Source organism: Peromyscus californicus, unplaced genomic scaffold (assembly GCF_007827085.1).
Source record: "Peromyscus californicus insignis strain IS unplaced genomic scaffold, ASM782708v3 Scaffold_22__1_contigs__length_63687245, whole genome shotgun sequence".
Lineage (NCBI taxonomy): Eukaryota > Metazoa > Chordata > Mammalia > Rodentia > Cricetidae > Peromyscus > Peromyscus californicus.
The window spans coordinates 41,168,301-41,190,590 of NW_026294525.1; the positions used below are offsets into that span (position 1 = coordinate 41,168,301).

The following is a 22,290-nucleotide window of genomic DNA, read 5'->3' on the forward strand; positions in this document are numbered from 1 at the left end:
CTCTATACTTGGTCCCATATTCATGCAGTACTACTGAATTTAGTGGGTTATTAAAAACAAAAAGACATGAGGCTTGGGGAAGGGAATGTAAGAGGATATGGGGGAGTTTGAGTGGAAAATGGGGGTATATATGATCACATTTCATTATATCCGTGCATGAAATTCTCAAAAACAAAGAAGAATTGTTGTAAAGATGCACACTGTAACTGTACTTTCAGGCAAATCCCAGTCTATGAAAGAAGTGCATTAAGCTCTTCTAAATCCACCATGTCCGGCATTGCTCTTGGCATGCAATCTGAGTTCTGGGAGATTGCTAGCTAAACTGCACAGCCCTGTCCCAAAAGGAAATGTTGTTTACCAACCTGATTAGGAAACAAATTAGCCACTGTCAGGGAGTGAGAAGTTAACTTCATGAGTTCTCAGTCAATGGAATGGAGTTTATCTTTACAGGTGACGATAACTCACACAATTAGTTTTCTGCTTATATTTACCAATCCACTATAAATTTCTTCCCCAAGCATAGTCAGCTTGGCCAGAGCCCTTACATCCCATTTTTCCCAAATCCTTTCCCCACATTCCTGTTTTCATTTTAGCCTTGTGTCTCACTGGAAACTGGCTGATTCTTAGACAGTTGCCCCTAAGTACTTGATTTTGAATCACTTTGATACATCAATGTGTGCAAGCACATGTGTGTGGACACACCCATACACACCAAGGCCAATATAGCCACAGATCTTTGTACTTCTGGTTAAAATCACAGAACCTGTTTGATTTATGCTTTTGCTGGGATACGCTGACTAGCAGGGCAGTTCTTTGTGACATTTCTATACAACAACCGCAGCTGTTTTCCAGCTAACTATATAAGGATGTTTGCATTTCCAGTCAGTTTTAATAGCTTTGATGAGTAGTATGCCAGTGATAAAGGTCAGCTTTGTTTCCTGATCAGGAGACAGTATTTTCTTTGGATTACAGATGGCCATGTTGTCTATCACCATCCTTTGTAACTGTAGATGTCTTGGGGCTTATGAACTGTGATGCAACTCATTACATCCAGCATATCTGTAGGTTCTTCTACCATGATTGTCCCCAGGATTAGATGTTGATTCAAACAGGTGCCACTGTAGTTCTGAAAGCAATGATGGGATACTGACTGTGTCTCTGATTCAGGAGACTCATGCTTTTTGCTAATGTCTGAAACTATGGCATGATGAAGTATTAGGTCCTTTCAGAGTCTCTTTACTATCCCACCAATTTTGTGAAATGGAAAGCATGCTGACTTTGGAATTACCTGTATCCAGATTCTGATAAAGATGATATGTGCTTTATCATGTCTGAAATTAACAAACTTTCTGGTTTCTTGTTGATGTGTTGTTGGGGGTGCAAAAGTGCATGCATATAGATTAGCTTTGTACCTTTTCTGGATCTGTGAGGTAAGGACTGAAATGGAGCAGCTGGTCCACAAAGCTCTGTTCTTTGCACTGTTTCACATGGATCTGATGGAAAAATGCCACTCAACATTTACAAACTCTCTCCTTTTTCCTGTTCATCAATTTTAGATGCATTAACTATTACAAATAAGCCTTCAACATCTCTGGTTATCACTAGGTAGTTTCAGGAATAGGACTTATGTATATTTATTTGAAGGGTTTTCCTGAATTGAATATCTTGCCTTCTGGAAAAGGTGTGGCATTCCGTGTTTTTACCCTTAAAACTTGAAGAACTCTACTCCTCTAACAGCTTCCCTTCTCTCTCCCTTTCGCACTTCGGAAGATTTACAAACAGGTTTTGCTTGTAACTCTTACTGACTAAAACTGTTGAAGCTGATCTTGCCAAAACATCTCCACTCTGCAATTAGTCACTTAGAGCTAAAACTTTCTTCAGCTCTACACGGAAAGATGACTAGAAACGCTGAGATGACTGATCTACCCTCTTAAAAAAAATAGTCTCTAATGTTTTCACAGAAAAACTTTGTTGGTTTTTCAGGAAGCCGCATGGTCTTGCAAAGCACTATTTTTAGAAGCATGCAAAAGCTTCACTACATTATTCATTCCGCTCCAAGGCCCACCACGTCTTCGATGAAGTCCAAGCTGTGAAGTACTGTTACCATCTGTTTGATTGAACATGAACATCCGTGGAGCTCTGTTCAGTAGTCACCCTCCCTGCTTCTCAGTGTTCTCCTGTGAGCACTCTGCAGGCACCAACTGCCTTCTTTAAATCGTCAACCATTCTTTTCTACTCAAGGAGTCCTTGAAGTCTCATTTTCTTCTCTGGCTATGACACGGGGAAGTAAGTATATTTTCTTGGATTTATTCTTGAGTAAATATGTAATTTTTACAATATTAACTATTCGATCATATGTATCCATTTGTGAAGAAAATAAGGGTCTGGCTCAATCATTTTTGTTTTATTTAGCATATGTTGTTTCTATTTTGTTTTAATTTTTAAATTACACTTCTTTGTGTGTGTGTGTGTGTGTGTGTGTGTGTGTGTGTGTGTGTGTGTGTGTGTGTGCGTGTGTGTGTATGTGCACATACATGTGAGTGGTAGTGCACTTGTAAAAGTCAGAGGACAACTTGCAGAAGAAGCCAGTCTCTCCTTCGACCATGTGGGTCCCAGGGATCAAACTCGGGTTGACTCATGGAAAACTGCTTTTACTTACAGAGGCATTTTTCCAGCCCTTTTACTGTTTTGTAGAATTATTCTTTAGTCACAGTTTTACTTTGTGAGACAGGATCTCATATAACCTAGCTTGTTGTGACATTGAACTCACTATGTAGCTGATGATGACTTTGGACTCCTGATCTACCTTTCTCTTCCTCACAAGCACTGGGGTTGCTGGTGTGAACCACTACTCCTGGCTCTGTTTATATGGTTATTCTTAAGGAGCTGAAATAATGTTCATTTAATTCATCTTTTCATTCACTTTTGTACAAATTGCCTTCTATGTTCCAAAAAGGATTAGCTTTATTTATAAAGTTGGACATGCTGTAATTGCATATTAAATAAATAATCAATCAAGAAGTTGGGACAGAAAAAAAGAGCCACATTTTTGCCTGAAAGATTTCAACTTCACAGAGCTAAAAGAGACTCCTGTATAATTTATGGTTTTACATGACCCTGAGAACATCAAAACAATACTTTCTTCTTCATTTCGGAAATAGATTCTGCTCTGAAATATGAGCTCTGCAGCACCATTCAGACAATCTTCATCAAATCGTGACAAACTATAGAAATATTTCCTAAGACTCTTTTTCATGGACTTCTTCAGTGTAGGCTATGTTGTCTGTAGGCTCCTGAGTGTCCAAAAATGTGTGTGTGATCCATAAAGGCGTGGTTCCCCAGCAAGGTAATAATGAGATACTCTGGAACCTTAGGAAGTGAGGCCATATGGGCCATTGAGATCGTAGCCTCAAAGAATTGTTGAAGTCCAGTAGGGTTGTTTCCTGGCTTATGATGTAATTTGTTTGCTCCATCACACTACTACCATGATGCACTATCCTCAACAGTAGGCTGGCTAATCTTAGAACTATGCATCAAAGCAATCATCTCTTTTCGTTTTGTTGTTTTGTTTTTGTTTTTTATGCATTTGTTTTGTTTTGTTGTTTTGATTTTTGAGACAGGGTTTCTCTGTGTACCCCTGGCTGTCCTGGAACTCACTCTATAGACCAGGCTGGCCTTGAACTCAGAGAAATCTACCTACCTGTGCCTCCCGACTGTCAAGATTAAAGGCATACACCACCACAGCCCAGCTAAACACATTTCCTTTGTAAGTTAAAAGTTTATAAATTAATTTTGTCAAGTTTTTTTTTGTCATAGTCACACAAAAATGCCTCATAGAGTAGCCAATGACATTATACCAAGCAGAGGCAGTTAACCTCACATTTGGTGTTCATTTACAAAAGAGCTGTTTCTAAATTGGAAAAGAGTGTAAAAATTTCCTACTAAGATATCTACCAAAGGAATGGTATTTTATATGATAAATCTTGTGTAAATACTGTAAACCTACCTTCACAGACTATGAACACAGTAGGTGGATTACCACAAAAACAATGCTAGTGAATGAGTAAGTAGAAGTGTGGGCACATTGTCTATCTCCCATTGTACTCAGAGAATTGGAAGGAGAAAAACGTTGACAGTGAGGGTCTCTGGAAAGGGGACTAAAGAATGACCTCATTTCCGACCTAGAATCACAAACATTCACTTCCACTGCTTAAGTCATGTTTATAATGAGCGTGGCAAGTGCAGTGCGTGTCAAAGAGCTTCTGTCTTACTTGTGACTGTGAAGGAGGACAGCCGCAGCACAGCTTCCTAATGCGTTTCCAGGGGACTCCTCTCTGGCTTCCCCTTTTCTCTACACAGGCCTACTCTCACCAAACCATATCTCTTCTGTTAGATGGGTAGGTACCAGGACTCCAGCTATCATCTCCGCCTCTTCCAGCAACCCCGCCCCCAGACTTCACTTCTACAACTAAATTTTGTTTAGAGACACGCTCTACCAGCTTAACAGCACCTTCTTCCCAAAGTTTCCTTTGAACTCAGCCTTCCTCTAAATCCTTAAGTCCTCATTGGTTCTTTGTGGTGCTCATCAGCTTACAAGGAAATACTCACATAAATGATCTTCTTCTCCCTTTCCAATGAATATTCTTTTATATTGATCTTTTCATGTTCCCTTGATGTTCTTTATGGCACCCAGCACAGGTATGACAGGTTATAGGCTTGATAATTTGTTATTATAACAAACTATCTGTGTACAATGGCAACTTTTTTCTTTGCCTGGGAATTAGGCAGCTCTTCAGCTAGCTCTACATGAGGGTGGCTGGATTGGCACGCATGTGAGGATTCAGTCGGGTAGTCCATGTGAGCTGTGTCACATAGACCTGGCATTTCATCTGGGATACTGGATGGAATATCAAAGTGCCATGGGCTTCTGACAGCATGGTGGTTGAACTACAAGAGAAAATACGTTCACAGCTAGAGGTCTTTTGCTGCCAACTTCCTTGTCTGAGAAACAAAAATTGGGAAATAAAATTACCAATCCTGTTAAAGCTGGGACGGCTACATTGTCATTCTTTGCCATATTAAGTGGGTCCGGGATGCCAGAAAGCCAAACCAGAGTTAAGGAAAGGAAAAACTATAGTGAGTAATCAAGACTCCAGCCGCATGTAATAACCACAGTAGGCTCATTTATTCAGCCTCTATTAGGAAGCATTTATTGTGGGCATTATTTTAGGTATGAAGATTACAACAATGAGGAAAAACATGAAATGGGCAGAAATTCACATTCACAGTGAAGCTTTCATTGGCTAGGAAAAGAAAGAAAATAAAGTGAACCTGTGTGGTATACTACGAGATGATGGATGCCATGAATCACATGGCTGTGTTCTGTGGTCCGTGTAGCTTGTGAATGCCATGGACAGTGAAAAACATCACTGAGAACTGGACACAGGAGTAAAGCTCTTACATGGACAAAGGAGAGTGACATGGACATATTTGTGTGTTTCAGACCACTGAAAATTTAAAACGTACATATGAAAATGAAAAAACGTTTTAGTAATATGTAGTACTTTGTAGATACATCTCTGAGACAATTTTTCTCTCGAAGTAGCATTCTCTACACCTAATTTGCTTACCTCAAACATACCCACTCTTGTTTATTTATAGAAGTAGAATTTGCATTTTTCCAAAATTACTCTAATACAGAAACAGCTTCTAAAATGAAGTAAGTTAGGTCTGATCATATGCTAGCTTGAGCAAAAGATCGGCAGGGCGACTTTTAATATTTAGCTTTATCCCTAAATTTGTATTAGTCTTATTTGAAATTGAGCCATCTATAAAAACATAAATATGCACATATCCATAATGCAATATATATACATATATATGCATATATATATACACATACACACATACACACATATATACAGTGCAGTTCGTAATGTCCAAATCTGGTTAAGCATGCCACTGTCCCCTTTTATCATTTACTTATTGTCAGTAATCCAAGATCCCTTCTTGTGGCCTTTTAGAAGGTACAGTAGAGAGCTACTGTCTCTAACCAGTGCTGTGCAGTAGTGTGTTGAGCTGTCTACTCCTGAACCTACCTCTGTGCCCAAGGAGTATCTCACCTATATTGCTCTGGAGAAAGTTGTAAAATAAATGTGTTATTCACCAGAGGGCGCTGTTGCCATCTGAAATGAAGCCTGTAGGTACTCCCGGGCGCTTAGATATTGGCTTGGTAAGAACACAGCCCTTTCCATATTTCTTTGACTTATTTTCCTTTTCTGTTATTTTCCAGGAACTCCACCGAAGTATTCTATATTGCCTTCATAGTCTTTTATGTCAACCAACATTAAAATCAGTTGGGATCACTTGCTCTGTAAATATTAATAGTGACCATGAATTATGAACATATACGTGAGTCACAAAGCCCGTGTGAGCATCTATAAAAGATTTTGATATGTTGACATGCACATCCTGCTTTACATTTAATTAACATTTATTATCATGTCAACACTAGATCTGGTTATTATACATTGTCCTATGTATGAATGAATAACTATAGTTTTATATGTAATAATACACAGATATGTGATAGCATATCTTTTGCTGTGACATTTAATTTTTATATTCTAATGGGAGGATTAAACAAACTCTCAGCACAATAGATTATGACAGACTTTAAACCAAGACTGCGATGGGTGATCATCTTCGCTGCTCATTTGGCTGGATTTAGAATGAACTCAGGTTGTGGGATACTTCTGCGTGAGTCTGTGAGGGCCTTTCACAGAGCGTCATGTAAGAAGGGTGATTTACTTCTACACCCTGTGCATATAAATAATCTCAGACCTATGCTGCAAATTGTGCGGGTTCTAGGGCTAATCCCCACAGAGTCAGGTACATGATAAGCCCTTACACTGCTGGGTTTGTAGCCTTGAGTTTGACTACCCAGATCTCGATCTCAGCTCCATCACTCATTACCTAAAGAACATTCAGTGTGTAACTTATCATTTGAAGTTCCCACGTGTTTAAAGAGGTGAAGCCTTATCATCTTTCATGAGCTATTCTGTTTTCATATCCATGACAAAATAGCTGAGAGAAACAGCTTAAAAAGAGGACAGGTTTATCTGGCTTTGTTGATTTGGGGTCTGTCTAAGGGGGACACATCATGGTGGGCAACAGATGGGGCAACACATATGCTTATGTCATGGCATCCTGGAAGCAAAGTAGAAGAGAGGGAGGAGTCGGAATCTGGCATTCCTATTAAGGCATGCCTCTGATAAGGATGATGTAACTTTCTTCCAATAGGATCCACTTCCCAAGCCCTTGGCTGCCTCCTACAGGCATCTGAATTCTAAAATCCAACATGGAGCCATAGATTTACTTTGTGACCTCAGTGAGACAACAGAGCATCTGTCACAAGGTTTAAAGATAAAATGATCAGGGTTGGGGATCTAGCTCAGTGGTAGAGCGCTTGCCTAGCAAGCGCAAGGCCTTGGGTTCAGTCCTCAGCTCTGGAAAAAAAAAAAAAGATAAAATGATCACAAAGATTCATGCATCACAGGCTTTGTCCCCATATGGTGACACCATTGAGAGGTGGGCTTCTGAGATAAGACTGGATCTGAGTGCTCTCCTAATGATAGACTAATCCACTGACACATTCATAACTAAATGGGTTTTTGGTAGGTGGTAGAAACTGGGGTAGCTGAGGCTGGATTGGAGAAAGTGGGTCACTAGGAATGTGCTTTTAGAGAGTATGTCTGTCCCTGTCCTCTTCTATCTGTCTGCTTCCTGGCTCCCATGAGGTCAGTAGCCTCCTGCTCTGCCCCAACATATGTCCAGCAGTGGAACAAGCTGATCACAGTCTGAAACCTCCAGAACCATGAGCCAAATCAAACTTTTGTTATTTTATGTCCTCCCGGGTGCTTTGCCCACAGCTTAGAGGACCTTGTTTAGTAAATACTTCGTATGGTTTATTTTTACCAAAAAAAGGTTTACCATATGAGTGACACATACTGTGTTTGTCTTTCCAACAGTTTCTAATGTGTGTTCAACACACCTACACATGGATTTTCATTCTGCTGACCATGCTTCCATCCCCAATACCCCTCCCCCACCACACCCGCACTGCCTGCTGCCCTATTTAGATCACCTTTGATCTACTTCCAGTTTTAGGTTCTCACAATGTCTACTACTTGTAGGAATGAAAACTGCCTGTCCTTGGTTACTTAATAGTCACCGAATGTGTAAACACTCAATCTAGCTATTATACAATGTCCTATGTATGGATGAATAACTATATAATTTTATGAACAATACACAGACGTGTGCTAGCATATTATCTTTTGCCTCTGAGATTTAACTTTTTATTCAAATGGGAGGATTAAACAAATTCTCAGCACCACAAATCAGGAGGGAATGTGAACTGAGACTGTGATAAGAGATTTTTGCTGCTCATTTGACTGGAGTTAGAATGAATAGACTATGGCATATGTCTGTGTGTGTCTGTGAGGGCCTTTCAGAGGGGGTTCAGTAAGAAGGATGGTCTGCTTTTACATTCTGTAAATTCATTGGATCGTAGGCTACAAATAATCTTTCAAGTTCCTCCTCCTCCTCCTCCTCCTCCTCCTCCTCCTCCTCCTCCTCCTCCTTCACCAAAGTAATCATTTCCATCAGAGACAGATTTGGCAAAGTTACGGGTACCCAAGTGGAGGAAAGAGTCAGGTATTTGTGAAGATTTTTCTACAGGTGCACTATGGGGCCATGGGTCACACGCCTCTTGGAAAGCCTCACATTCTCCACAGGCCTCTGGTCCCATGAGGCTCTAGCATAACAGTCTCACAAATTTTCATTTGAAGTTCTTTAAACTTAGCATTGAATCGAGTTCAGTACCTCTTTTTGGATTTTTCTCACCCCTTTTTTAATAGAAGAGTCTATATGTATGTAATAGACTCTTTACAAAAGTTCAAAAGAACCAAAAAGGTTTATTTGGCAGATATGATCCTAAAAACTGACTATTAAGCAGTATAAATGATTGTTTTGTTTGTGTGTGTGATGTGTACAGTGTGTGTGTGTCTGTGTGCGTGTGTGTGTGTGTGTGTGTGTGTGTGTGTGTGTGTGTGTGTGTGTGCATGCACACGGATCATGGTGTACATGTGGAGGTCAGGGGACAACCCTGAGTGTTGGTGCTCACTTCCTGCCTTGATTGAGGCAAGGTTTCTTTTTTTGTTTTTATTTCTGCATATAGCAAATGACCTGACCCTTAAGCTAACAGAATTCTCCTGCCTCCGATCTTGCCGTGGAAGTGCTGAGATTCCAGACACTGTTACTCTTCCCCCTCACTTGATGTGTTCCCATACTTGCATGACAAGGGCTTTACCCACGGAGCCATCTCTTCAGCCCTAATAGTAAGGATTCTTATTCTTCAAATCTGTTCCTGAGGGACTTCCCCAGACTCTGTTACTTTCTCCCCTAACCCACCATCCCTCGTCTTTTCAACCCCATTTCTCTCAGGAGAAAAAGAAAACAACTCTCGCACTTTCTCTGGAATAACAGCTCAGTTGCCTTATACATTAATTGTTCAGTTTTATGTTTATTCTTTGGTCTAAGCTTTCATGGATATTTTCCCATGATAATAAAAACCTTGTGAACTGTGGTGGTTTGAAAGAAAATGGACCCCAAAGGGAGTGGTATTATTAGGAGGTGTGGCCTTGTTGGAGGAAGTGTGTCACTGTGGGGGTGGGCTTCGAGGTCTCTTTTGCTCACGTGTGACTGTCAGTCGACTTCCTGTTGCCTACAAGAAGTAGCGCTCTCAGCTCCAGCACCATGTCTGCCTGCACGCTGCCATGCTCCCTTTCATGATGATAATGAACCTCTGAAACTATAGCGAGCCACTCCAATTAAATGTTTTCCTTATAAGAGTTGCCATGATCATAGTGTCTCTTTGAATCAATAAAAACCCTAATTAAGACATGAACAATATGTTAACAGATGCCTATTATCCTATTTTATTGAAATCAATAACTTTACTAGCAATGAGTTGAATGTTTCAGTCATTTCTCAATTTACTATTGAAAATTTAATCTGAAAGTTAATATTTTTGTGAATGCATATTTGTTCAGATCATAGATTATTTGGTAATAGTTTTAGTAGAATGTTTACAACACTATAATAGTACCTTGATTTAAATTTTTTTTTTTTGTTGAAACTATTGTCTTTGGCCATATAAAATACAAGCATTGTAAACTTGGGAAGTTTGAGGAACATTTAATTCCTGTTCCCCAATCTCATTTTTAAATTTCAAAATCATTTTCCATCTGTGATGCTGTTTCTTGTAAGCAGGCTTAAGTTAATCTTCTGTGTAAGCATTTGTATTATCTCAGTGGATTCTACAGCAGCAAGTTCATTAACATATGGAAATCCATGCACTTTCATAGTTTTTCTTCTGTTTCTTGCATCCTTCTATTATTTATTTGAGCCTGTTTCCACTCAAAACCATTCAGTCACCCTTCAAACATTCCTCATCCTCTAATTTGTGTCCAGGCAGAAAAGGATTTCCCTAGACCTTCTCACTGTGGACAAAGCATATCTCCTTCCTGTGGAGAATGGTACATGCAAAGAAATAAATAAGAAGGTGGGAGAAAGTAATTCTGAATTCCAATGTAGGTGTGTTATCACAGAAAGGCTAGTATTAATACTTGCATTTCACTTTGCGAATACCAAAGGGAATAGTTAATCTTCCTCATACTCCTGTATCTACAGGGTGTACAGAATGAATACCAAAGGGAGTAGTTAACCTCCTTATATTCATGTATCTACAGGGTGTAAAGAATGAAAACAGCAAGAGATTTGGGTCCCTCAGAACCTCATGCTGTAAATGTGCTGGCCGTGTGGGCACGGATGACTTACAGATCTCTCACATGTGGGTAGGTGGAGGGTATTGATTTTGGTCAGTAGGACTGGGCTTCTCAGCAACTCCCCTGCATGTTCTCCTGGTCTCTTCTGTGTTGGTGTTAGCTATTCACCAAACTCAGTGTTGCTGTTCATGGCTCATTTAGTGCATTTCAATCATGTGTTGTTATTCCAGCAATGGTGAAGGAGCCTAGAAAGTTTATTAAATTTAAAGATTGATGAATGTTGAAAGTTCTGTGACTGCTTTGTAGGTTTCAGTTTTAATCACTAACACAGAAAAGCACACCTCAGACCTCTGCTGCTAGATGATGTTGGACTGAGGAAAAAACACAAAAAGGATTTCCAGTTAAAGTGAACAAAACTCACTTTGCTGTGTTCTGGGATTGTTTCAATAGTTTAAGCATAAGTAAAGCTATTTTTTTTTTACATGAATCCATTTCAATAATGTTGTTTGGGTTTAGACAAGATCTCTGAATTTCTCTCCCAACACCTCATGGGCATGTTGGAAACAATAGTAACGTGTGTGTGTGTGTGTGTGTGTGTGTGTGTGTGTGTGTGTGTGTGTGAGAGAGAGAGAGAGAGAGAGAGAGAGAGAGAGAGAGAGAGAGAGAGAGAGATGCATCACTAGCTAACACCCTGCCTACCTTTGAGACTCCACATTCAGCACAGGGACTTTCTGGTAAAGATCTGAGCCTGTGTGAGCACCTGTAATGACCAGCATTGCTATCCAGTGGATTAGGAGCCAAAGCATCCAAAAGAAGAAGACTAATAAAGGTTCTGGAGCAGCACGCACCTACTCTCTGCTAGACAATGTGCTGAGGCTTTTAAAAATCCCACCACATGACTGACTGTGTTGTTCCTATTCTTTGGTAGGTGAAGAAATAAAGATGCTTAAACATTTACCCCAAGTGTGAGGCAGATCATTTTGTTTTATAATGTATAATTACACACTTTGAAAACACACAAGTGACCTAAGATTCTTTCTAGGGGATTTTTAGCATCATTTATAATTATTTTACTTCTGTTGTGAAATACTGTCTACATCTGGGTATGTACCTTTACCCCATTATTGCAGTCATATTTCTCAGGGTTAGAACAAGTTAGCACTTTAGATTGTAACAGTATCTTTTGAGGATAGACAGGGATGGAGTTGTCTTATATTTTGTGTCACAGATGCTTACTTAACCAAACCATTCTAAGTGTCCAGATTATAAATTTATAATCCTAAAGTTGTTGTGTCATATGCAAATGCAGTCTACATCCAACTCTCTTTGCATTCGGCTTTGATGTTGCCTCTTAAGAAAGTACAGGCCTTAGCTCCCAGATTCTCTAGAGCATGGTGTGAAAATCATTTTTAGTCATTTAACAAACATTATAGGAAAGGACTTTCTGAAAGGAAACATTGGATTCTTATTGAATTATATTCTTTCTCATTACTTGTGCTGTTTTAGACTTTAAATATTACTTCTCTATTTGAGTATGGACATTTTATTTATTGAGGCTAGCTAAGAAGCATTAGATATGTAAACAAGAGAAAAATCAGTGGAATGTGTGAAAGACAAAAATTTTATTACCTTATCCTCAAATATATATGTTAGTTTAAATCATTTAGCAGTTACTATGTATATAATTTCATAAGGAACTAGCCATTCCTTGTCCTAAGACTATTTTAAATCAACATATAATTACAAAGCCCTTGGATTTGTAATGAACACTAAATTAGATACAATGTTCTTGCTGGCTCCCATCTTCTCTGTCATTGGACTACTAGGTCTTTTTGTGTGGTTTCAGTCTCACTTTGGACTTAAATGTTAAAATAGAATGAAACTGAGAGTTTTGTTTTCGTTATCTTCTCTGAATCTAGTTCCTCATTGCTTGAAGCTCACCCTTAATTTCTAAGGGCTGGATTTCCTTCTTGCTAGTCTCCTTTTTCTATGAATTGTCCAATCTGGAAACTCTGACCAATGTGAGCCACAACCCTTGCTCATCCAAACCTGAGTGGGTCTTGACAAAGCACCTCATGTTACAGCCATCCCTACCATCCATCTCTTCTGATTGTTGATAAGACTAGTCTTGCTCTCTGTAAAAACTGTCCCTGTTTGCTGCTAAGTCTTTAGTCCATAGCCCAGATGACTTGAGCCCCCAAATTTAGTCACCCAAAACCTAAATTACAACTGGCCTTGGTTTTGCTATTTTACTATGATTTATGAGGATGGCTAATTTAAATTTTGACTGAACAGTTTAATTTACTCATCAATCAGATTGTAAATGCCTTCAGTAGGCTTCATTTCTTGATTTAATTTTTGCCACAATTTGACAAAAGATGGAACACTGACTAGTATTCAGTTATGTATTTTTGTGTGATTATAGTAGAATCTTTTGGTTTGGATTGTAATGATTTGATGACATTCTTTCTTGACATAAAGTAAAATGAGAACTTTGTATTTCTAGTTAAACCTAAGGGAAATACTGTGCAAGAACCTAGGAATGTTTTAGAATTTTATCCACATGCTATTTAAAAAATTGGTGTGTGTATATTTGTGTGTGTGTGTATGTGTGTATGTGTGTGTGTGTATGTGTGTACATATCCATGTGTGTGCATACCATGTGGAGATGTCCTAACCTTCTAGTTGTTTGAGTCAGGACCTCTTGTACTCTAAGCTAGCTGGCTCACAAGCTTCCAGAGAGTCTCCTATCTCTGCCTCCTATCTCCCTACAGGCATGCTGGGATCACAGATAAATGCTGCCATCTCCCCACAGGCATGCTGGGATCACATAAATATTCCTGATCATCTTTTCATGGGTTTTGAGCATCCAAACTCTAGGCTTCATGCTTTTGTATTAATCAGTTTATACATGGAGACACTATACTGCAATACCTGAGGCAATTAAACTCAAAACTGAAAATCGTTATTTGGCTTACTCTCTTGGAAGTTCCAGGTCACAGTCAGTAGCTCCAATGATTTGGTCCTGGGGTGAAGATGACACTTCACAGTGGGAGCATGCAGTGAAACAAAGCAGTTAACTCTTCAACCAGGAAACAAAGAGACAAGACAAAGAAGAGTTGAGAGGCACAGTCCACTTACAAGGCATGCTACTCATGATCTAAGGAATTTCTACAAGGCTGCACCTCCTAAATGATCCAACATTTCCCGATAACACAAATAGGACCAAGCCAACAGGACATGTGAGCTTTGGAGATATTCAGCATCCACACCATATTAGATTCCTGATCAATGAAGGATGTTCAAAAGATCCATTGATAGATTTTCGGTAACATGGATTGCTTTTACCCAGGCAATGGAAACCAAACAACAAAACAAAACCCCACAACAATGATGGGTTGCTTATTGCACAACATCTTAAAGATATTTAAAAATTAGAAAAATTAATTCCATGTTAGTCATTGATTGGCTTTTTTGTCTCCATAATTCTGGACATTCCATATCCAGGGAATTATTATGGATTATTTCATGCCATAATTTTTACTGCTTATTTCACAACGTATTTTCAAAGTTCATCAAGTAAATTTTGTCTTCTGGTCTACTAATAAAAGATTGTGGGGGTTCGATTGAAATGTCTCCCACAGTCCTTTGCATTTGAATACTTGGTCCCTAGCTGGTGATGCTGTTTGGGGAGGCTGAAAGAGTGTTGTCTGTCTGGGGAAGTAGGTGTGTCACTGGGGACATGCTTTGAGGTTTCAACAGCTACATGCCACTCAGGGTTTGTTCTTTCTGCTTCCTGCTTATGGATCAGGATATAAACTCTCAGCTTCCAGCTCTAGCTGTGATGTTTCCTGCATCAACGCATCCCCATAGTGATGGAGATGGTCTCTTATCCTCTGAAACTGTAATCCCAGTACAGATAAACCTTTTTTTCCCCTATAAGTTGCCTTGCTCATGGTGTTTTATCACAACAATAGAAAAGTAACTAATACAAATCTGTCATATTATCAGAATTGGGAAGTCAAAGCCTCCTTGCAAGAACTGTAAGTATGTCATGTTGTTATTATCTGCTCTTGCAAATATTGTTCCATTTGTTTTGTCATATTTTATTAGAGTCTCACACCTTTGCATGTGACAGTGGTGTGCAGTTTTCTGGTGGGGTCTTCATCTGGCTATGGTTTCAGAATAGCTGGCAAGTCTTTCCAGTGCCGGTACTATCTGAGGGTGGATTTGTAGTGTTTATTTTTCATATAGTTATAGAATTTATCAGTGAAAGTCAAACAAATTTGTAGTAATAAAGCCACAAATATGATTGTGGCTGCTGTATGTACCTTTCACATATTTCCGTAGATTAATTTTATATAAAGACAACAAGCCCAAATGAAGTCAGACATGATGTCTAATCCCCACCCTCTTAGTCCCACAGGATGACATCAGGCTATAGTACAGAAAACACAGACAATGTACACTCAGCCATGAAGAAGGGGGCCTCTTTACGATTCAATCAGGCTTTCAGAGGAGCCTCCAGCTGAGTCCTAAGGGAGTGAGCAGTTAGAAACTAAGACGATGAATGAGAAACTGCCTCTCAGCAGCAATTTCACCCAAGACAGGACTGAGGACTGACTTACTTTGCTCCCCATCAGGCATATCTCTCCTTTGTTCTAGGATAAATGTGGTATTGCTGTAACAGATGGGGTAGAATGAAGCCAGGCCTTGCCTGAAGGTTTTCGTGTAGGCCACGTGGAGATGCTGAAGGTCACAAGGATTCCACGGTAACATTATTAAAAATTCATGTGATGGACCCTGAATTTTCTTTGTGGCATGATTTTTACTTTTGTTAATTTATGAATTTATTTTTGAGGCAGGGTCTTGTGTGTACCATGCTAGTCTCCACTGCTTGCACTGTGTAGTTGAGGAAGACCTTGAACTTCCATCCTCCTGCACTCTTCCCCTGAGTGCTGAGATTACAGACATAACCCATCATGCCTGGTTTTTGTCATGCTGGGGATCAAATCCAGGGCTTTGTTCATGCTGGCAAATACTCTGCCAGTGGAACCACATCTCCAGCCCCTGTAAACACTTGGACTTCCAGATTTAACTTCTTTTCTTGTTATAGGCCTCATCAGACTTTTTATATCCTCCTTTGTTATGAAAATCTTCTTCAGTCAATGTTGGTAAGTTTTTTCTTTCTAGAAAGTTCTTCTAAGCTTTCTAATTTGCTGGTAGAAGACTACCTTATAGTCTTTTTCATTTCTGTCAGAGTGCCATTCATTTCTAATGCTGGCAATGCTCTTTTTAATTTTTTTTAAAAAACTTGCCAAGAAACCTAGCCTTTCGTTTCATCGAATTTTCTTGTTATTTAGCTTCTCAGATCAGTGCTTTTTCTAGGGATTTTTATTTCCTCTGTGCTGACTTCTTCAGGTCCCTTTTTGCTCCTTTTCTCTGGTTTTCTTAGGAGGAAACTTCTTAATTCACACTATTGTAGAGTTTTGCTGTGTTCCTTAAATTTAGGTATCCGGCGTGCTTATTTATTACTTAAACTGTATTGTATTCTTGAATGATACTATTGAACAGTGGCATTTCCTTTCCAGACTAGGTTAAAAACATCTGAAGAAGGTACACAATACAGTTTGATTAGTTGAGTCAAATGTTTGCCAGTGGCAGGGCTTTTCCTACTCCCAGTATGGTTTTCACTCCATATCAAGTTTTCCAGCCAAAGTTAAGAGAGTGGAATGTTTCAAAGGGCCAAGAGCAGAGACATGCAAGGTCTCTGCAGGATTTTGGAAAGAATGATTAACAGCTTGATGAGAAGTTTCTCTCGCTATAGACAATTGGAACGGACCAACTGGCACTTTGATACAGCTGTCCTGAAAAGACACTTCTCTTCTCCATTTCTCTGACTCTCCTCGTGGCCAAAGAGCAAAAAGTGTTCCTAAGACAACAAATAGCAGTGTAAGATGGGATCATCATTAATACAGAGTTCTGAAACTTTTGCACATGTTAGCAGAATGCTACCATCTGAGGCACATGGTATACATATTTTAAAAAAGAAACACAATTGCATTTGTTTTGCTGATATTATTAAATCTTTGTATAAATAAACCTACAAGTACTACTGAAACATTTCCATGACAAACGTGGGCCCAAGAATGCCTGGGATCGAGTCATTGATGGTACGTACGGCTGTTGTTTTGTGTAGCAAGGTAGTCCATGATACTTGCTTCAGCAAATGTAGCAACTTTGCAGGACTGGCAAGAATAGGAAGGAGAAGTCAGGAAAAAAATAAATAGGTTTCATATGCTTGAACACTTGAGTTTCACCATGAAAATGAGAGGGGGCATGTTGAAACTTTTAGACATTTATCTATCTCAGTAGGTAATATTCCTGGCAGCTAACCATAAGTGTCTTACACAGTTGATGAACTGTAGGATTGGAATTAAGGAGTCGGGACAGGGAATGGTCCCTACACCAAGATTAAAAGCAGATGACTTAGTAACATCTGTAGAGAGCTTCACATGGGTCAGGAGCATCCTAACCTCCTCCCTCTTCTCTCTTTTCTGAGCTCTTGGCCTGCTGTTTATTCTTTGGTATGAACACTTTTCATGTTGAAGCTCATACATCAGCTATTTCTCTATATGATGTTTTCTAATCCCCAAGTTCTTGGTTTTGGTCTTCTTTATTATTAATATTATTTAAAGATTATGGAACATTTTACAAATTTGCAAGATCCTTGTGCAGGGCCGATGTGCATCTTCTTTGTATCATTTCAATTTAGTATATGGGTTTTTAAAGCAAGCATTAGTTTTTAATTTTTTATAGGGGAAGGTAAGCATTCAATAGCACAGGGATACAAGTTAAGAAACATGTTGGTTATATATAGGTGGACAGTGACTTCACTAAAATGTGTATATACACATGCACACTAAATCTTGGACTTTTATATAACAAAATCTGAATGCTATTGCTTCTAACAATTATAGTTAAATCCTTCGCTTTTGTGTATTTTTTTAAACAGAGTTATTTCTGAAACAAACAAACAAACCCTGCCATGAGTTTTAAATCTTAAGCCAAACCCACTCTGTTTTGATATCTTACAGTGTAGAGGAACGTACTTTGGATATGGAAGCAGTGCCTATCTGTTGAGTTGAACTGAAATAAGTAAAGTGTCAAAAACCTGGTAAGACATTTCTGATCAATAAGATTTTTTAAAAAAATAGGAAAATGCCAGGAGAATGGCCTAGCAATGTAGAAAGGCTTATAATAAATGGCACACTTGGACAAGTGAACAAACAATACCTTTAATTGGCTTCAGAAAGAGATAGCTTTCTAAGTAAACAATCTCGTAGGTATGAGCAGTCTTTGTTAAAGATGTGCAGGTTATAACAACAGCAGGTCCCACATTGAACTCATGAGAACAATTCTTTCTTTTCTAAAAGTTTTAGAAACTGGTATCTCCCAGAGGCTATTGAACTGCTAGTATTTTTGATATATAATTTCTGCCCTCTGATTAAGAGGGCATCATATACTTACACCGATAATCACTATACTGTATCATATGGCTTCTTATAAGTGTCCTTGGTTTGAGTTAAATAGGGTTTTATTTTCCTCTTACATGGAGTCATTCTCTATTTTATAAAGAAATGGGACTCACTGGAATTATGACAAAGGGTTATGTGCCCCAAAAAAGGCCTGTGAGGGGCTGGGTATTTGAACTGATGTTCTAATCGAATAATTGTAGAAATTCTTATGTATTTTTCTCCCAACATTTTGGTATTCTCCTCTGTAAAATAAAGGGGGTTGTACTGGAAACATCTAATTTATTATTATTTACTATTATTCTATTATTATTTATTCTTAATTTTAAAAATATTATTGGGGAAGGAACATGTGCACCACAGCATATATGTGAAAGTAAAAGAACAACTTTGTGGAGTAAGTTCTCTCCTTCCTCCTTTATATGGGTTCTAAGGATCAAATTTAGGTACCCAGACATGTACAGCAAGCTCCTTCACTCACTGAGCAGTCTTATTGGCCTGAGACATCTTCAATTTTCTGTATTTTTATGTTATTATTAGAATCACTAATACATTTCTACAGATGGTGTGATGAATGCCATGAAGTTGGCATGCATTCAAGTTAAGATCTAAGTTTAACAGGTTTTCTAGGTTTGAAGTTCTGAGCTGTTTTAATGCTGCTAACTGATGTACTTGCTCCACACTGAAAGACATCCCTGGCAGAAGAAAACAATAACTAGCAATCATCAATAAACAGAAATGGAAGGTGACAAGGCTTTGAAATTGTCTACTTTTTAGTAATAAAGTCACGACTGTTCTTTGGTATGTTCGGGAAATTTTACAAGAAACATTTAAATGTTCTGTGAGGACAATTTTGAGGATGGAAAACCCTTAAAATGTAAGGTTACAGTTATTATTTGACTGTCAAAACTGCTGTTCCCAGGGGCTTTGCTGACTCCAAACATTTATTGCCCTCCTGATGTCCATTTCTCTGCTTGTGAAGCCATTACTTTAAGCTGCCCAACAGCTTTTTGTCCTTTAGAATAAACTTGTTTTGTTCAGCAGTAGCCCAGCCAAGGAAACCGTGAAGCAGACAAACGTTTTCAAGTGTGTGTATTATCACCACCTTCACCATTAATTCTTCCCAATTTTAACGAAATAAAATTTTACCGTTGACACAATAGTGGTCCATTTAAAATGTAAGGAAAGTAGGAAAAAACAGAGAAGAAAGCAACACATCACTTTAAGTGCTACCATCTTAAAATTATGTTATTAGCTCTAAGTAAATATTTTCCCAGCATGTATCTATACCTCTTTGTGGCAGGGTCTCACTAAAGTTCATGAATACAGCAATAATTTTATAAAATGGGATCCGATAATAAATGTTTGTCATATTGCATTGACTCAAGTGAGCAGGGAGCACAATGTCCTCATACACAAAGCCTATGTAAACTTCTTGTTTTTCTGACATTAGATCAGTCCCAAGTTTTGGCTGTCTAGGCCAGCAATCTCACTCTACTGTCCAAAAACATAAGTGAGCTCCAGACTATGTTTAATAAATTCAGAACTGTGGTGTTGTTACACTTGGCAAAACTAAGTTGACAAAGAAATCTGTTTATTTGGTTTATAAATAAATGCTTGTATAAATGAAGCATCCCTTGAGTCCCTTGGATGATAGTAATTAACCCCAAATATTTTTATTCAAGTGGATGTGTTATACTACTAGCAATTTTGTTGGTGTTGCTCATGAAGATGAGAAATGAGATAGCAAACTATCATCTTGTTTTTCTTGCTAAACAATTCTATGATATGCAAGGAATATGGATTTACTTTACTAAGACCCTGAGGTAGAAGAAGCTGCATGTCGATGAGAGAGAGGAGGGATTCTGCAGGTGGTAGACGTCAAGATCATGATGGGAGGACATGCAGAGATGACCGGCCACACTAGTGGAAGCCCATGAACTGTGAACTGGTGGCTGTGGAGCCCCCATGGGACTGAACTAGGCCCTCTGGATATGGAAGATGGTTGTTTGGCTTGAAATGTTTGGGGGGCACCCAGGCAGGGGGATCAGGATCCATCCCTGGTTCATGGGCAGGCTTTTGGGAATCTGGTGCCTGTGGTGTGAAGCCTTGCGAAGCCTTGGTGCCGTGGGAAGGGGCTTGGACCTGCCTAGGCTCAGTGAGCTGGGCTCTGCTGACTCCCCATGGGAGACCTTGATTTGGGGGATGTGGAGATGTGGGGTGGCTCGGGAGAGAGGGCTGGGGGTGGGAGGAGGGAGGAGGTGGGATCTGTGGGTGGTATGTGGAGTGAGTAGAAAATTTCTTAATAAAGAAAAATGAAAAAAAAAATAAAACCACAAAAAAGAAGAAGCTGCATGTTTACATCATATTGAGTTTCCTAAAACTCAAAACACAAGGTTGCTTTTAATTAAACTGATGAACTTTTGTTTTGTTTGTTATTTGCTTTTGGGACACGGTGACAAACTTTATCCCACAACATGTTAACAGGTAATTTTTCCAGGAATGTAAATTCAGTGTTAAGGGTATGTTTAAAGTGTCTGGATGATTGTCTGGTCTTTCCTGATTTTGTAAATTTTCCATTATTAAAACTCTGATACTTCATGACTCAGCATGAAGTCACTAAAGTGTAACAAGTTATAACAAAATATTACTATAATGACTTTTCTAAAATTGCTAAAGTGATTTGCATCCTGAGCATAGTTTGCTAAATTCATATTTATATTAAGATAATAATAATCTCAGGTAATATATTTCTGGTATGAACTGAATCATATGAATTCCTATGGATGGGTTTCACTCAGTTGCCACTTTCAACACACAGTTTTGATATATAAAAGCTAGATCAATAAAACAACTAAAGGAGATCAAGGGGATACAAATTGAAAAGGAAAAAGTGAAAATATTGCTATTTGTCGATGATATGGTAGTATACATAAGTGATTCCAAAAATTCTACCAGGGAACTCTTAGAGCTGATAAATACCTTCAGCTAAGTGGCTGGATAAAGATTAACTCAAAAAAATCAGTGGCCCTTCTATATATGGACAAATAAATATATAAAATGATATATATATATATATATATATATATATATATATATATATATATATATATATATATGACAAATGGACTGAGAAAGAAATGAGGGAAATAACACCTTCACAATAGCCACAAAATAATATAAAATTTCTTGGGGTAATGCTAACCAAGCAAGTGAAAGAAAGACTTGTATGACGAGAACTTCAAGTCTTTGAAGAAAGAAATTGAAGATGATATCAGAAGATGGAAAGGTCTCCCATGTTCATGTACCAGTATGATTAACATAGTAAAAATGGCCATCTTACCAAAAGCAATCTACAGATTCAATGCAACCCATATCAAAATTCTAACACATTTCTTTTCTGACCTCTAAAGAACAATGCTCAACTTTGTATGAAAAAACAAAAAACCCAGGATAGCTAAAAAAAAATGTATACAAAAAAAGAACTTCTAGAGGTACACCATCCCTGATTTCAAGATCTACTACAGAGCTATAATAATAAAATCTTCATGGTATTGACATAAAAACAGACAGGTTGATCAATGGAATTGAATCAAAGACCCAGACATAAATCCACCCACCTATGGACACCTGACTTTTCATAAAGAAACCAGAAATATCCAATGGAAAAAAGAAAGCATTTTCAGCAATGGTGTTGATCTAGCTGGATATAGGCATGTAGAAGAATGATTCACATTTATCACCTTGTACAAAATTCAAGTTCAAGTGGATCAAAGACCTCAACATAAAACCAGATACACTGAACCTGATAGAAGAAGATGTGGGGAATAGCCTTGAATGCCTTGGCACAGGAGACAACTTCCTAAACAGAACACCAATAGTGCAGACACTAAGACTGACAATTA

The 22,290-nt window shown here is 38.5% G+C and overlaps 1 long non-coding RNA gene and 1 other non-coding gene across 5 annotated transcripts; one reads left to right on the forward strand and one right to left on the reverse strand.

Moving 5' to 3' along the window:
* The first annotated feature begins 1,881 nt into the window (after positions 1 to 1,881).
* LOC128118579 (uncharacterized) lies at positions 1,882 to 20,563 on the forward strand. Of its 4 annotated transcripts, XR_008221266.1 has the most exons (6): positions 1,882 to 2,286; positions 9,242 to 9,401; positions 10,815 to 10,919; positions 15,516 to 15,622; positions 15,967 to 16,024; positions 17,948 to 20,563. It is a non-coding gene; the product is annotated as an uncharacterized LOC128118579 (long non-coding RNA). The 4 variants fall into 4 exon arrangements; XR_008221268.1 differs by lacking the exon at positions 9,242 to 9,401; XR_008221267.1 differs by lacking the exons at positions 9,242 to 9,401; positions 10,815 to 10,919 and having other exon boundaries at positions 17,948 to 18,027; positions 20,181 to 20,563.
* On the reverse strand, positions 17,546 to 17,647 carry LOC128118808 (U6 spliceosomal RNA). The gene has a single exon (XR_008221335.1). It is a non-coding gene; the product is annotated as a U6 spliceosomal RNA (small nuclear RNA).
* Positions 20,564 to 22,290: the final 1,727 nt, after the last annotated feature.